Genomic DNA, 15,505 nt, shown 5'->3' on the forward strand with positions numbered 1-15,505 from the left:
ACTGTATCTTTCCTCCTTGTTATTGCGTCTGACCCTTTATGACTCCATGGACCATAGCCCGCCAGGTTCCCCTGTCCATGGGATCCTCCAGGCAAGAATACTGGAGTGGGTAGCCTTTCCCTTCTCCAGGGGACCTTCCCAACCCAGGGACCAAATCCGGATCTCGTGCATTGAAGGCAGATTCTTTACCATCTGAGCCACCAGAGAAGATAAACTGATTTCCTTTGCAATCCCGAGTGTTTTATTTTATACATTTAAAAATGTTATCCTAATAAGGAGCCAACAGGCTTCCTCAAAGGTGTCACAGCACCAGAAGGCAGAACCCCTGCCCTAGTCAAGAGTCAAGCTCATGGAGCCAGGGACACACCCCGGGCCTGGGTCGGAGGCTGCCCTACAACCCGTGAGCCAATGAGCAGCTGAGACTCCAGGGATGCTCCTTGGGCTTCCATCAGCACTTTCACCACCTTCACACTTTACAGTGACTAAATGACTCTGAGCTTTTCTGCAGGGCAGAGAGAGCTGGTTATATAAATGTTTCATTCTCACCGAACAGTTTTACAGCTGCTGTGTGAACCACGGCCCCAGAACCCTGTAACTGCAAGGCTAACAACACGTCGGAGATCTTGCTATTTTTAAAATAAAGAAAACAAAGCAAAGAAATACATGTGTTCCTGCCCAGCATTGCTCAGCCCAGGGGTCCTGCAGACCTAAGCCCGGACCCTGGCGACCTCTGCCCTCTGCCCAAGCATCCTTCACGCCGGCCTGCGCAGTGCATGCACTCTGTGTGGCCACCTCCAAGCTCGCCTGTCTCTGTGTCCCCCTCTGTCTGAACTTGGGAGGATGGGGCACCACGTGACAAGGATCGTTAGGACAAATGCGCACCTGTTTATTGGCCTGGGTGTCCCTTTGCTTTCTTAAAGTATGGCGGTATCTCCCCATCTTCTGCCCGGGTGACCTTGAAGATGCCAGGTCAGCCAGGAAAGGAGAAACAGCATCAGTGAAAATAACAAACAGGGAGGCCCCCCGCCCGCTGCCCACTTCCTCCAGGATAGTCTTAAAAATGTACACAAAAGGTCAGGATGAATTTTCATTTTCTGACCACCGCCTTTAGAGTCCTTGGGCCTCTCCAGAAGGATTCCCCACTAATATCGACACTCTACGGGGCTGGGGGTGGAAGAGGGTGCCTCCTCCCAGACACTGCTACCAGGGAGGGCCCTGCCAGCAGCCTGGTGATGCCAAACCTCCCGGGAAACCAGCTTCAAACACTGCATCCTCCCAGGTCTCCCTCAGCAGGGAGTCGGAGAGACATTTCCCTCCCATTTCACAGATGCATAAACTGAGGGATTCCACTCATGTAGGGGTGGGGGAAGCCAGGTTGGGGCTTGCTCCCCGTCCTGAGCTCTCATCTCACCCGCGCTGCTTGGTTCTGCCTAGTAGGGGGAGAGAGCACAGGCTTCCACTTTCTGGGTGGGGCTGGGTTGAAAGTGAAAGTGTACTCGCTCAGTCGTGTCCGACTCTTTGTGACCCCATGGATGGTAGCCTGCCAGGCTCCTCTGTCCATGGGATTCTCCAGGCAAGAATACTGGAGTGGGTTGTCATGCCCTCCTCCAGGGGATCTTCCCAACCCAGGGATCGAACCCAGGTCACCAGCACTGCGAGCGGATTTTTCACCATCTAAGCAACCAAGTCTGCATTTCCCTTCCTCTGTGTTCTACAGTCATGACTGCTCCAAAATAGAGCCTCACAGCAGTAAAAATCTACCCTTTGCCCTCTTCTCCCCTGCCCTCTGACCTCTCAAGTCTCCCTTCAGTCTCTAGGACTTCCTTGAAGGAATCTCCCCAAAGTAGTAGTCACAGAATTGCATGGGGTGGAGCTGGACCATTTTGCTTAGGAAACCAGATCCTGTTTAAACCGCACTGTTTTGCAAGTGCTCATATTTAGGGGCCTCCAATCTCCTCAATGCTGGGGTGGGGGAGGGGGTTGGGGAGGTTGCATCAGCCTTGCACAGGAAAGATGAGCAAGAATCCCGGGGCACGTGCTTACATGAGCATCAGCAGGCATGTCATTAGCCGTATTGGATAGCATCTCTGCTTTCTTGCGGTTGGAGGTAAGGACTCAAAGTGCTGCAAGCAGTCACTCCATTGAAACAGTCGACAGCAGCTGAGGCTGGAGCTGGGGAAGTGACGGGGCGGCAGGGAACACTGGGAGGTGCAGGACCCAGCCCTGATGAGACTGAACAAGGTCAAAATGTTCCTCACACTGCTGGGCATTTCCATTGTTGAGAATACCGAAGGGTATGGGCAACTCATTACATGCCAAGTGAAACATAGTGGACAATGGGCACTTCCTAAATCCGTGCCAGTGGCTGCACTGCTGCTGTGGAAGAGGAGAGCTGGCAAAGGGAGGTGGGAGACACCCAGGGCTTGACAAAGAGACAACAGATGCTTCCTCCCTCCAGACATAGGAGCTGCAACTCCCACTCATCTCTCCCCAGCCGGTATCATTGTAAGAGTCAGAGGACCGGTTGTTAAAGATGCAAGTCTGGAACCTGGGGAGAAACCTGGGGGGCTGCAGCAACAAGTACCTCCCTCTGTAAGCCAGAGATTCACAAATCCCAGAGTCCCCAGCAACATCATCAAAATGCATGCATCTGCCCCAGAACAGGGCTTCCCTGGTAGCTGGCGCTTCCCTCATAGCTCAGTTGGTAAAGAATACGCCTGCAATGCAGGAGACCCTAGTTCGATTCCTGGGTTGGGAAGATTTGCTGGAGAAGGAAATGGCAACCCACTCCAGTGTTCTTGGGCTTCCCTTGTGGCTCAGCTGGTAAAGAATCCACCTGCAATGCAGGAGACCTGGATTTAATCCCTGGGTTGGGAAGATACCTTGGAAAAGAGAAAGGCTACGTACTCCAGTATTCTGGCCTGGAGAATTCCATGGACTGTGTAGTTCATGGGGTTGCAAAGAGTCGGACACAACTGAGCAACTTTCACTTTCACCCCGATATATGGCAGACTTATCAAAATCTCCATGGGGACGTCCCTAATGGTCCAGTGATTGGGAGTCCACCTGCTGGCGCAAGGGACACAGGTTCGATTCCTGGTCCAGGAAGATTCCACATGCCGTGGGACAACGAGGCCCATGGGCCGCAACCACTGAAGCCCTCTCACCCGCGCTCTGCAGCAAGAGAGGCCACTGCCGTGAGAAGCCCACGCACCACAGCTAGAGTGTAGCCCCTGCTCACCCCAACTAGAGAAAGCCCATGCATAGCAATGAAGACCCGGCACAGCCAAAAAGAAGACATAAATAAAAATTTTTTTAAATTTCCAGAAACTAGACCCAGATGATTTTCAGGCATCAGAAATTTGGGACCGGCATCTTAGATGAAAGCGTGTAGTTGCTCAGTCGTATCCGACTCTCTATGATCCTATCGAGTGTGTGTAGCCGCCAGGCTCCTCTGTCTGTGGGATTCTTCAGGCAAGAATACCAGAGTGGGTTGCCATTTCCCTCTCCAGGGGATCTTCCACACCCAGGGATCGAACTCACACCTCCTGCCCTGAGGGCAGGCTCTTTACGGTCTGAGCCAAGAGGGAATCCCCTAGACGAGTGGTTCTCAAAGTGTGGTCCCCAGACAAGCGGCATCAGCACCACCTGGCAGGTTGTCAGATTCATGCAGATGCTCAGGCGCCGCCCAGACCTGCAGAATCAGAGACACCAGAGGTGGAGGCACGCCCTCAGGTGACTCTGATGTAGCTGAAGTGGGCGAATCTCAGGGGAGACTGAGCTTCCCAGGGGCATGGACGTGTCCAGGTCTCGCTACTCCAGAGGGAGCTGTCTACACCTCCCTCCTCACTGGGGACAGAGCACAGCTCCCAGGGCAGGCGTGTCTGCAGGGAAGGCTGCTGGGAGCGGAGGGAGCTGCAACCCCTCCAAGGTTCTGGTTTGGTCTGTCTTGTGCCAAAATAGCCCCCTAAACCTGACCAGATCCTTATGCATTTCAATTCAGAGTCCCAGGACTTCAAAGCCCAGTGTGGAGTGTGCTTTCTCTTCCAGCTTGAAGCACAGATCAAATACCCCAGGACTCGCAAACGCACCTGCAGGGCTGGTGCTAGTGACAGCTCTGGACGAAATAGGGAGCCCTTTGGTCCCCACTGAGCTGACTTGGACTTTGCGTTCCTGCTGCAATTCCGCTCATCTCCTGGGGATCACACAACACACTGAGCCTTCCAGCCTCTGCTGCCACCCCTCCGACCCCACACCTACCCACCCCTCACCCTCCGAAGCTCAAGCTCCCCTCAATCAGGAACCAATCTTCTCTGGCCCTTTCCAGCCCTTGCTGACCTGCCCACTCTCCATTCATGGAGAAACCTTGCCGTCAGCATTTGGCACTTGAATTTCTGTTTATTTTCCAACTGAAAATGCTGGTCTTCAAAAGCAGCTTCCCTTGAACTGCTCAACACCCAAGAAAGTCATCACCAGGGTGCTCAGTAAAAGCTGATGCCAGTAAAAGCCTTGTCACAAGAAGCAAGAAATCTTATGTCATTCTTGCTGTGAGAACAATTTCTTGATTTATAGGAACAGCCTTCTGAACAAGTCAGATCAACTGGGCATTTGTCCTGAGGGCTGGGAGTGAGCTTTGGGTCCTTTACAAAAACAGGAAGGCAGCACCACCCCCTGAAAACCCTGCCTCACAGTTAACCTGGCTCCAAGGGACTTCACACAAGCCCTCCTCACCTGTTCCTGTTGATTAAATGGCAAGGGCCGGGGCATCAACAGACCTGGGCTCAAGTTCCAGCCTTATTTCTTATTAATAATATTAGTGTAACTATTAATGTGGGTCAGGAAGTTCCCCTGGAGAAGGGATAAGCTACCAACTCCAGTATTCTTGGGCTTCTCTGGTGGCTCAGACAGTAAAGAATCTGTCTGCAATGCAGGAGACCTGGGTTTGATTCCTGGGTTGGGAAGATCCCATGGAGGAGGGCATGGGAACCCACTCCAATACTCTTGCCTGGAGAATCCCGTGGACAGAAGAGCCTGGTAGGCTACAGTCCATGGGGTCGAAAAGAGTCAGACATGACTGAGTGACTAAGCACAATTAACCTGGCAAAAGCTGGTTCACTCCGGAAGAATCTGGCTTCATAGCCCCAGTGTCCCTGCTTCCTACACCTGCTCAGCTGGGTGTCCTGCTTTGGGAGGCATTTAAGTTTGAGGATCAAGAAACTGAGAACCAGACTTTCCTGGTGGTTCAGTGGCTAAGACTCCACGCTGCCAACCTAGGGGGCCCAGGTTTGATCCCTGGTCTGGGAACTGGATCTCACATGCTGCAATAAAGATGCAGTGCAGCCAAATAAATAAATAAGTATAAATTAAAATAAAAGAAATTGGGAAGGAATTCCAAAGAAGAGCCTCAGGCATGGAAAGGCATCTGGGGAAGAAAGTGGCAGTGCCCAGGAGAAGGAGAAGTAAGCTGGGCTGCTGGGCATGATTGGAGCCCCTTCATGTCTTTGCAGGCCATGGATAAGGAATGGTATTTCCTTACATGATCTCTGATGACCAAGATGTGCCCTCCAACACGAGGAGCCTCAGGCAGAGTCGCGGCTCCAACAAGGCTCCAGCGATGACTGCGAGCATTTATCACGCAAAGGGAGCCAAGGGCCACATGCGGTCACCTGCGGCCATAACCACGTTCCAGGGCGTCCAGGAAGCACAGAGAGGTTAAGAAGTTGCTCCAGGTCCTGCAGCGTGGCACAGCGAAGCGGGGCTGCGAACCCACATGGGTCCCGAGGGCTGCACCCCGGGCCGGAACAGACGTGGATCCCACGAGCCAGCCCTCTGCTTGCGGGCCCTTCCCCGGTGCTCATTCCCTTTCCCTAGAAGTGAGCGAGGTTCAGGATCGAAAGCCTATGGCTACCCGGCGTGGAAGCTGGTCCCCGAGCTGGCGCCTGAGGCTCCTGTTTGCCCTGATTCTGCCCCAAGAGGAGCCAGCTGGGGTCTGAGCGGAGGCTGCGGGCACAGAGCGCCCGGGGAGCTGGTGGAGCGGGTGCAGCCTCGGGGCGGGATGGAAACCAGACGGGGCTCTCAGCCCCACAGGGCCCGCCGGCCAAGGGCCTGCGATTAATTAAGGCCGAGGCGAGCCCTGAATGGCCCTTTTGTGGATCAAAAGCCCTTGGCTGGAAATCCAGCTGACAGACCCAAGAAAACCAGCTTCACGGTCTCTTACGAGAAAACCATTCAGACGTCGTCGAGGAGTGAAGTAAACCTTTGTTCAAGCCTTCGCGTGACCACCAGAGATTCGGATTACAAAGTGGCTGGTGCTGCCCAGTGACAACAAACATCTCCTCGCGAAGCCAAGGCTGCCCAGGTGCAGAAAGCCAGAAATAACACACGACAGCTGATGCCGGAGCTCCGGCGCCCACACTGCCCTTCACGATGGTTGATTTACTGAAAAAGGACACACGCGCACACACACACACAGACACACAGCCCACAACCATGGACTTGGGAAGACTAGACCTTGCACGGACCCCTCCACCAGGGGCAACCCCACTGAGCCGGTCTCAGTTCAGATTTTTCAATATAAAAGGCACCTGAGGACACACGTCTCCCTTGGGTTTTGCAACCCAGGCTGCAGGTTGGAATCATCAGGAGCTTTGAAGACTCCCGGCTCTGTGCCCAGGCCCAGCAGGATATATAAAACCCTCCAGGGGTCGTGGGCTGAGCAGTGTTGCTCCCTGGAATATATACACCTGGGACCTCAGAGCACAACCTGACTAGGAATAAGGGCCTTTGCAGATGTCTTTAAGGTAAAGCTCTCTAGATGAAGTGATCCTGGATTAGGGTGGACGTTAAACCCAATGACTTTTGGGGCTTCCCAGGCAGCGCTAGTGGTAAAGAATCTGCCTGCTAATGCAGAAAATGTAAGAGATGTGGGTTTGATCCCTGGGTCGGGAAGATCCCCTGGAGAAGGAAGTAGCTACCCACTCCATCACCAACTCGATGGACATGAGTTTTGAGTAAACTCCAGGAGTTGGTGATGGACAGGGAGGCCTGGCATGCTGCCATCCATGGGGTCGCAAAGAGTTGGACATGACTGAACGACTGAACTGAACTGAACTGAACCCTCTCCAGTATTCTTGCCTGGGAAATCCCATGGACAGAGGAGCCTGGCAGGCTACAGTCCATGGGGTCACAAAGAGTCAGACACGACTGAGTGACTGAGCACACAACATGTCCTTATGAGAGACAGAAAAGAAGACCCACAGACAGGACCAAGTTATATGAAGATGGAGGCAGAGATCTGAGTGATGCATCCACAAGCCAAGGGATGCGAGGATTGTGGGGAGCACCAGGAACTGGGGGAGCCTCAGGGAACCAGAAGGAGCCAGCGCTGCCAGCACCTTGATTTTGGCCTCCTGAGCCATGAGAAGACACATTCCTTCTTTTTCACTGCCAGTCTGTGGTACTTCTGTTACTCACAGTAGCCCCAGGACAGGACTCCGTGGTGACTGTCAGGTGCAACAGAGTCTGGCTGGCGGGTCAGGACTGAAGGTGGAGCCTGGAGAGGCTGGGTGGGGTGGGAAGGCGGCCAAGCCATTGGCTGATCCAGAACACTCTGCCCTCACCCTTTGGGTCAGCGGCCACCTAGGCATGCTGCATGCCAGAATCCACTCTGTATATCTCTGCTGTCTGACCCTCCCTGGAGATTCTGAAGACATTGGTCTTGCCAGGCTCTGTTAGGGGCACATTTTTTTAAGGCCCAGGGGTGATGCTCATTTCCAGCCAGGGTTGGGAGCAGCTGCCAAAAATCCAAGGCCAGAGTTTTTGAAAGCAAAGCTTTGAAAGCAAAGCTTGGCTGTATCCACGTGGCGGACAGCAGGGATCAGGCCTTTAATCAGCACAACACTCACAGAGCCCGTTCCCAGCCTTTCTTTGCTGAATTCCCCACAGTTTTTGCTGAGTTGAGCCGCCTTCGCAGCTGGACGAAAAGCCTCCCCCCAGCCACTTCCCCCAGTGGAAGCTGACCCCAGAAGGTGTCCAGTCGTCACTTCTTCCCTTTTTGCTGTTGTTGTTTGGTTGGGTGGTTGCTGTGGGCTTTTTCCTTTGGTCTCTGAGATGCTCCAGAGGAGCAGAGCCTGCAAGCACATCAGAAATGCCGAGAGAGCAAAGCCAATCCGGTTTCCCAGGAGGTCAAGGCAGCCGGGTGCTTGGCCACCAAAGTCTCACCGGCTGAGGGGTTATAGGAGGTCACTGCCTCAGGCTCTGGAGGCCGAAAGTCCCAGAGCCCGAGGCAGTGGTGAAGAATCTGCCTGCTGATGCAGGGAACATAACAGACGCGGGTCCGATCCCCGGTTCGGGAAGATCCCCTGGAGAGAAATGGCTACCCACTCCAGTGTTCTTGCCTGGAGAATCCCATGGACAGAGGAGCCCCAAGGGCTGTGAAGGGGAATGTGTCCAGACCCCTCTGAGTTTCCGATGTTTTGCTGATCATCTTGGCTTGAGCAGTATCACCCCGATCTCTGCCTTCCTGTTCACATGGCTTCCTCTCCACATGGCTTCCTCTCCTCCCTGTGCCTCAGTTCAGTTCCGTTCAGTCACTCAATCATGTCTGACTCTTTGCGACCCCATGGACTGCAGCACGCCAGGCCTTCCTGTCCATCACCAACTTCCGGAGTTTACTCAAACTCATGTCCATCAAGTCGGTGATGCCATCCAATCATCTCATCCTGTCGTCCCCTTCTCCTTCTGCCTTCAATCTTTCCCAGCATCAGGGTCTTTTCATATAAGTCAGCTCTTCGCATCAGGTGGCCAAAGTATTGGAGCTTCAGCTTCAACATCAGTCCTTCCAATGAACACCCAGGACTGATCTCCTTTAGGATGGACTGGTTGGATTTCCTTGCAGTCCAGGGGACTCCCAAGAGTCTTCTCCAACACCACAGTTCAAAACCATCAATTCTTCGGCGCTCAGCTTTGTTTATAGTCCAACTCTCACATCCATACATGACTACTGGAAAAACCATAGCCTTGACTAGATGGACCTTTGTTGACAAAGTAATGTCTCTGCTTTTTAATATGCTGTCTGGATTGGTCATAACTTTCCTTCCAAGGAGTAGGTGTCTTTTAACTTCAAGGCTGCAATCACCATCTGCAGTGATTTTGGAGCCCCCCAAAATAAAGTCAGCCACTGTTTCCCCATCTATATGCTGTGAAGTGATGGGACTGGATGCCGTGATCTTAGTTCCCTGTGTTTGCCTGTGTCCAAATTTCCTTTTTGAATAAGGACACAGTCCTGGATTTGTTGTTGCTCAATTGCTTTGTTGTATCCAACTCTTTGTAATCCCATGGCCTGTATCCCACCAGGCTCCTCTGTCCATGGGATTCTCCAGGCAAGAATACTGGAGTGGGTTGCCACGCCCTCCTCCAGGGGATCTTCCTGACCCAAGGATCAAACCCTTATCTCCTGCATTGCAGGTGGATTATTTACCACTGAGCCACCAGAGAAACCCTCCTATTGGATTGGGGCCACCTTAATGACCTCACTGTAACTTGATCACCTTTGTGAAAACTCTGTCTCCACATCAACTCATTTTTGAGGTATTGGGGGTAAGGATTCCGACATTTGGGAGACACAGGCACCCCCTAACAGGCCTCAAGCTCACACTCATGCCCAGAGCCCAGAGCCTGGCACTGGTCCTTTCAGGGTGGAGGAGACCAGGGCCCAGCAGGACTTCCGGGAGGCCTGAAGGCCCCTAGGCTCTGGCTGGCTCCTGAGCTGCAGGAATGAGTGGATTTGCTCAGGCTAGTCGCCTGGGACCACTGACTCCTGGCTTTGTTTCTGGGGTCTGTGGTCCCAGGCTAAGGGTGAGTGAAAGAGGGGGTACCCTGAGGTCAGAATGGAGGTGACTCAGCTTCTCGGCAGGTGTTGGGGATCAAGGACACCTCCAGAAGGGGCTTCTTCCTGTGACAACTGGGAGGATGATGCTCTGTGTTTATTAAGAAAAGGTACGTTATACATTAATCTAAGAATAATTTACTGGGACTTCCCTGGCAGTCCAGTGGTTAAAACTCCGTGCTTCCCGTGCAGTGGACATGGGTTTGATCCCTGATCAGGGAACTAAGATCCCACACGCCACGGGTACAGCCAATAAACAAATTACTTTATTGCTCAAAACGTTTTTTTTTTTTTTTTTTACAAAAGGTACATTCACTTACAACAGAGACTAGATTTTGGCTCCTTTAATGAAATAAGCTGTTCTTAAGCACCCTTACCAATATTATCTACTTTGAGCCTTAAAAGAGGCCAGACACAAGAAAAATAAATAAAAAGTAGGTGCTCAGCTAAAGGCCATGAATGGTAATGTTAAGCTCAGAGTCTGGTGCCAATTGGAGACAAAGCCAGGCCTTGGTCCTCCGGGTTCTAGAACTTTCTGTACTCAGCACGCCACTCACTGTGTCCCACCTTTTTAGGGAGTCAGTTCATAGCTTGGACAACACACTCCTCCGTCCTTTGGTCCCTCCCAGACCCAGCCCCTGGACGCTGACCGCCTCCCATCCTACTGTGCCCCTGTCTCCACTTCTACCCTGCGTGGAGTTGGGGGACAGGTGGGATGACTTCCAGAGAGGTAGGGCCAGCAGAGGGCAGCTCTCCTGGCTGGTTCCTGGGCCACCAGAGAGAGTTCGTGGGGTTTGGGCTGAAACTGTTCATGAATGGTCAACCAGCTAACTCCAGCTGGTTACTTGAAGGATTCAATTTTTATTTTTAATTTCTATGTCTCATAGCATTGCCAGAAAGAAAGAAAAGCCTCCTTTGTAGACTGTGACCCAAAAAAAAAAAAAAAAACAAAGCTTCTCTTGAGCTAAACAAATACTGATTCATGGACACAAGATGGGCATCACTTATAAGAATAAAAAAAGTCAGTGTGCTAACACCAGGAAGTTGAACAAATAATACACTGAGGATAACAGTTAATTTCATACACTGATGGAGTAAGTCGTACAGAAGGGATTGTAGCATGGCAAAACATTTTACCGTGGGAAGATATTCACAATACATTACTAAGCAAGAGGAAAAGAGGGTGACAAGCAGTGTGGGTACCAGGCTGCCTTCCAGGATGGAAAGATAGACCCTACATCCTTGACAGCCTATTGGGGTGGCAGAAAGCAGCGAGGATGTTTTTCCTTTTATGTGATCTATTTTCTACAGTGAGCAAACACTGATACTTTCATAACAAAATAGCTCTTTTTAAACAAAGTTAAAGGGGGAAAAAAAAAGCTTCCATTCATCTCACTGACCACCTTGGTTCTCCAGGGACCTCTCCGTGGAGGAGGGTGTTTAGAAACCCAACACCAGTCAAAAGACCAGCCAATCAGTGGGGTCTGAGTTCCAAACGCAGCCTTTGAGAAGAAACCAAAGAAAACCCATGGTCCAAGATTAGACTTTCATCTGCTCCCTGGGTGCCTGACCCCACGCTGCCTGAGCCTCTGACCCTTCCCACTGGAGGGGCCCTGCCATCCTGGCCTGGAAGGCACCACGCCCCCAACTTGATTCCAATTCCCTGTGAAGCATCAGATGAAGTTTCAGCTGAAGCAGCATGGGTTCCTGGGAGAAGTGTGGAGTGTTGGGTGCTGAGGCCAAAGGGAGGAGAAGCCCTCTGTATCCAAGGCTCCCACCATGGCAGCCGTGGGGCAGGGCGGGGGAGCCATCAGATGTTCTCAAATACGTAAAATAAATCACAAACGGTTACAGCAGAAGCCAGTGATTCTGAAACACACAGTCTGGTCAAAACCGTTCTTACACCTGGTAGAAAACCAGATGTGTCCCTTTAACTCAAGTCTAACACGCCCGCTGTACATTTTGAAGGAGTGAAGAGTGAACCTGATTTCTGCATCTCTGTAGCAACTGTATGGGAACAGGAAGTCCCCTGAGGTTCCTGTGGAGACAACTGAATTGGATCTGTGGTTAAAAAGGGGATATACCTGGAGAAAACCATAATTCAAAAAGATCCACGCACCCCAGTGTTCCCTGAAGCACTATTTACAACTACCAGGACAAAGAAGCAACCTAAATGTCCATCAACAGACGGATGGATAGAGAAGGTGTGGTACATGTGTACAGTGGAATATTACTCAGCCATAAAAAATGAAATAGTGCCATTTACAGAGACGTGGACAGACCTGGAGACCATCATACAAAGTGAAGCAGATGAGAAAGAGAAAAACAAATGTCACCTAGCAAGGCTGATATGTGGAATCTAGAAAAAATGGTACAGGTGAACTTATTTGCCAAGCAGAAATAGAGGCACAGACATAGGGAACAAATGTGTGGATACCGAGGGGGAAAGCGGGAGGGATTGGGAGATTGGGATTGACATATACACACCATTATGTATAAAGCAGACAACTAACGAGACCCGACTGTGCAGAACAGGGAACTCCGCTCAGAGCTCAGTGGTGACCTAAATGGGGGGGAAATCCAAAAAAGAGGAGATGTATGTATTTGTGGAGTCGATCAGCTTTGCTTTACAGCAGAAAACTAACATAACCTTGTAAAGCAACTCTACTCCAATAAAAATTAATTTTTTTTAAAAAAAAAAAAAGAGAAGAGCTCAACTGGAAGGAGGGTGAGGGGCCCCTGTGGACTCCATGGCCCCTCTTCTGCCTCCCCAGCGTCCATCCTTAATGCCTGAGTCTCCTCCACCAGCCTGGCCAGACTCTCCCACACCCATGGGCCTCCGCTAAGCCCTGCCTGCAACTGTGAGACCCTGGTGATGACCGAGCAGTGGCCCCGGGCAGATAGCATCTTTCACAAAGTCTTCCACAGTCTGTGCCCATACAGCCAACTCCAGCCCCCAGCGAGATTGAATGGCCAACAGGTACAGCTTCTCCCCAGCTGACCTGCCGCCGTGACAACGGATGATGTGCCAGCCAGAGTGGTAACCCCGAGCAAAGACCCGGGAGTTGTCAAGGGAGGGAGAAAGTACCTAAGAGACCCCTCTCCTTGTTCCCTTCTTATTCCCCATCCATCGGAGCCCGTGTGCAAAAACCAGCCAATATACTTTTAGGCCAATATACTCTACCTGTCTCCCCAGGTGAGGCAGGGCCTGTCCAGGTGAGGAGTCCCAGGGAAAGGGTGACCCATTCTGGAAGGAGCTGAGAACAACAAAAGTGGCAGATTGCAGGGACTTCCTTGACTGTCCGGTGGTTAAGACTCTGTGCTTCCACTGCAGAGGGTGTGTGTTCAACCCCTAGTTGGAGCTAAGATCATGCATGCAAGAAAAAGAAGAAGAAGAAATGGCAGGTTGCGAGTGCCGAATTAAATTGAATAAGAAAAGTCACACATCATTCAAAGGCACAGACAAGGCACAGGGCGCTTAAGTAGACTTTCCCCAGCTTCTTTTTAACATCAGTGGCCGGTGGGCAGTTTTCCAACCGTGGACCCTGGCTCTTGGTTTGGCAGGAGGTCATCTTCAGACACCACGACCAAGGCGAGTCCTGCGCCCAAGGAGCCCAGGATGACGACTCATTTCCTCCTCCCTTTCTTAAAAAGCCTTCCCAGAATCTGTGCTGAGCACCATTCTTATTTTAGACGCCTGGTTAGCTGAAAGCACAAGTCATATTTCTATAAGCAGTTTGGGTTTTTTTTTTTTTTCTTGAATGGAATTGTTTTGCTTGTTTGTTTCACTTCCTCTTTGGGGATACCAGGGAACATGAGTTCCCCTTTTCCTGGTATTCAAAGTACGTCAGTTCTAGTCTGATTAAATGAAAAGTGGAGAGTAAGAGGGTGACTGCATTGTCTGACAAAACGCATCCGCTGTGAGGTTTGGAAACTTGTGGTTTGTTACTGTTTGCTTTTGTTTTCCTTTTCCCCAAAGGACCTTCGGAATGTGAGTGGGCCTCTGCCGGGATATCTGCACCTGGTGATGCGTGGCTTCAACGGTGGGATGGGGGAACCAGGGCCTGTCTGCCCGCCAAGCCCCCCCACCCCAGATTCGCTACGGCAAGGTTGTACCAAACAGCAGACTCTGAAAGAGCTCAGCTCAGCCATCACCCTCCGAGGTTTCTCTGCCCTTTAGAGACCTTGAATGTTCTGAAAGCTTTACTGCAACGAATGAACTGTGCGCATGAAGAAGGATTCTGATCTATTCATTTATAACATCTCAGCACGATTGCAAAATGAACAGCGGGCCTTCCCTGGTGGTCCAGTGGTTAAGAATCCACCTGCCAATGCTGGGAACTGGGTTTGATCCCGGATCAGGAAACTAAGATCCCACATGCCCTGGGCACCTAAGCCCGAGCACTGCAGCTAGAGACGGCCCCAGGCCGCACGGAAAGATCCCACATGCTGCAACTAAGACTCGACACAGCCAAACAAATAAATATTTAAAAAGAGAGAGAGAGCAGCTAAAATATTTCACCCCCAAATTCCATGTCATCCAATGTGAAAGGCACCGTGGATTTCTTCCCTAGACCCGGACAGAAAAACAGAAGAGCTGAAACAGCTGGGTGCACAGGCCCAGAGTGAGGGCAGATGGAACGTAATGTCACAGGGAGGTCCAGCAGATGAGATCCATAAACTCCAGCATCACTTTACACAGAGTCCTCATGGGCGTCAGTGACCTCCTCTTTGAAGAATGAGGCCACATTCTAAACCTCCTTCACCGAGTCCTCATGAGCGTAAAAAAGTGAGTGTTAGTCGCTCACTTGTGACCCCATGGACTGTAACCTAACAGGCTCCTCTGTCCATGGGATTCCCCAGGTAAGAATACTGCAGTGGGTTGCCATGCCCTCCTCCAGGGGATCTTCCTGACCCAGGGATCAAACCCCCATCTCTTGCATCTCTGGCACTGGCAGGCCGATTCTTTCCCACAGCACCACCTGGAAAGCCCACCTAAGAAAGTTAGGCCAAGCTGGTAGAAGAGGAGCTTAGGACTCAGGAGCCCCTCGTGCTCTGTGGCCGAGTGAGGTTCCAGAAAGCACAAGCACAGAGGTGGAGTGTGAAGATTCGGGAGACGACAGACAACACAGGCCCAGCTCTCACCTTCCTGTTTAACCATGGGCAGTTCCTCTGTGTTCTCTGAGGAAGGGAGGTGACTCTTTCCAGCCTGAGTCAGGACCCAGTAACATCGAGGTGTGCCCAACACCGAGCACTAACATGAAGCATGTGCTGTACTAAGTCACTGAGTCATGTTCGACTCTCTGTGACCCCGTGGACTGTAGCCTACCAGGCTCCTCTGTCCATGGGCTTCTCCAGGCAAGAATACTGGAGTGGGTTGCCATGCCCTCCTCCAGAGGAATCTTCCCAACCCAGCAATCGATCCCAGGTCTCTTATGTCTCCTGCATTGGCAGGCAGGTTCTTTACCATTTGCTCCACCAGCCCAGGAAAGGCTACAGGGAGCCCCGTCAAGGGGCAGGGTCCTCCCCAGGCCTGGTCAGCACGAGAGACCCCAGAGCATCCCCAGGGCAAGCCTGTGATGGCAGGGGCCAGGGAGGGGCAGTGGGGACACATCCTGC

The 15,505-nt window shown here is 51.7% G+C and overlaps 1 long non-coding RNA gene across 1 annotated transcript; it reads right to left on the minus strand.

Moving 5' to 3' along the window:
* Window positions 1-1,417: 1,417 nt before the first annotated feature.
* Window positions 1,418-15,025, minus strand: LOC133252252 (uncharacterized). Its single transcript, XR_009737869.1, has 2 exons — window positions 13,071-15,025; window positions 1,418-12,449 (listed from the first exon to the last, which is right to left on the minus strand). It is a non-coding gene; the product is annotated as an uncharacterized LOC133252252 (long non-coding RNA).
* Between the last annotated feature and the right edge of the window lie 480 nt (window positions 15,026-15,505).

This window comes from Bos javanicus, chromosome 1 (assembly GCF_032452875.1).
Source record: "Bos javanicus breed banteng chromosome 1, ARS-OSU_banteng_1.0, whole genome shotgun sequence".
NCBI classification, from domain to species: domain Eukaryota; kingdom Metazoa; phylum Chordata; class Mammalia; order Artiodactyla; family Bovidae; genus Bos; species Bos javanicus.